A 1,533-nucleotide genomic window follows, 5' to 3' on the forward strand; every position below is an offset into this window, starting at 1 on the left:
TCTTGTCAACTTGGTGTACTGCATCTTCTGCTCCCAATGTGGTCTCCCTCTACATTGGTGAGACCAAACAGAGACTTGGAGATCATTTTGTAGAGTAATTTGCGCTCTGTACGTGACAAACGACAACATCTTCTGGTCTCGAACCATTTTAACTCCCGTTCCCATTCCCACACCCACTCCGAGTGACGTGTTCATCCTGGGCCTCCCCCAGTGTCACAATGACACCACCCGCAAACTGGAGAAGCAGCATCTCATCTTCCGCCTTCGGAGCCTACAGCCCCAATGGCCTAAACATGGAATTCACTAGTTTTTAAAATCTCCCACTCCCAGCCTCATCCTATGTCCAACCCACCCTCTCATCCCCGCCTCCTTGACCTGACACAATCTGTCCGTCTTTTCTGCCACCTATCCCCGCCCCTCCCAATGCACTGACCAATCCCCACCACTGCCAAACTGCACTCACCTATCACCATCTCACCTAACTTCTCCAGCCCCACCCCTCCTCTATTTATTTCTGAGCTCCCCCACCTCCCTGTTTATGAAGGCAGGTCCTGATCTGAAACATCAACTTTCCTAACCCTCCGATGCTGCCTGGCCTGCTGCACTTCTCCAACTCCGTGCTGTGTTATCTCATCCGATAGCAGGGAGAGCAGAATGGCACACTGTATTCAATTAGCTTGAAAATGAAGCAATTGCGGCTAAGAAGGCAATCCACATAAAACACTAACATGCCATAACTCTAAATCTACTGATGCACTCCCAGGGAAGGCTAAAGATGAATTTAGAGTTAACGTAGCATTGGTATTAAGACTACTTAAATAATTTAAGCAGAAATAAATGAGGTGCTTCAGTCACACTAATGAATAGGTTTGCTGAATGAAAAATATTGTACTTTATATCCTCCAGTATGTGTACAAGCCAATGTCAGTGCCTTTGGAAATTTTAGCTTCAATAAGTGGTCAGAACAGGAACAGAAAAACAATTTATTGACATTTTTAAAAAAGTGGATGCGATTGAAAATTTGTATAGTAAGTGAAAAGGACACTTACTTCAGTGGCCTGAGTTTTTATTTTGTAAGAAGTCTAAAGTGGTGATACTCTCCATAAGGGATGCTGCTCCCGGCGGACCATCTCCCCCTCTCTCTCTCTCTGCCGGGCTACTTGTCGCCCGCGGATGACGTCGCGGTGTCGCCCGGGTGACGGCGGCAGCGGCGAGGCCTCGGCTGTCGGGAGCGGGACGTGTTCCCCTTCTCCCCGGCCTTCTCCCGCAACATCTCCAACCGCCGCAGGTGAGTGCGGTCAGCGGGGCAGAGAGAGAGAGAGAGAGAGACACAGGCAGGCCCGGGGTGGGTGGGGGGAGACAGCCTCACGGACAGGCCCAGGCGGCAGGGAGGCCGCTCGCGCCTCGGCTTGTCGGCTTGTGGGCCCGGGCTCTGCTCCCCCCGCCATTGGAGGGGGGGTACACAATAGGGAAGAGTGGAACAAACTGGTACAAGGGGGCTCAGATGAGCATTATATTTCCTTAGCCTTAAGA

General features: G+C 50.9%; 1 protein-coding gene across 9 annotated transcripts in view; it reads left to right on the forward strand.

Annotated features, from left to right (window-relative positions):
* Positions 1-1,177: 1,177 nt before the first annotated feature.
* zc3h13 (zinc finger CCCH-type containing 13) overlaps positions 1,178-1,533 on the forward strand; it is a 98,037-nt gene continuing 97,681 nt past the window's right edge. For 8 of the 9 annotated variants that reach the window (XM_048540330.2, XM_048540336.2, XM_048540335.2 and 5 more), the window contains exon 1: positions 1,178-1,288. The gene's annotated coding sequence lies outside the window, so the exon portion shown is untranslated. The remainder of the gene's footprint in view (positions 1,289-1,533) is intronic. The other variant, XM_048540331.2, reaches the window with a different exon arrangement.

The sequence above is a fragment of the Stegostoma tigrinum genome, chromosome 12, assembly GCF_030684315.1.
Source record: "Stegostoma tigrinum isolate sSteTig4 chromosome 12, sSteTig4.hap1, whole genome shotgun sequence".
Taxonomy (NCBI): Eukaryota; Metazoa; Chordata; class Chondrichthyes; order Orectolobiformes; family Stegostomatidae; genus Stegostoma; species Stegostoma tigrinum.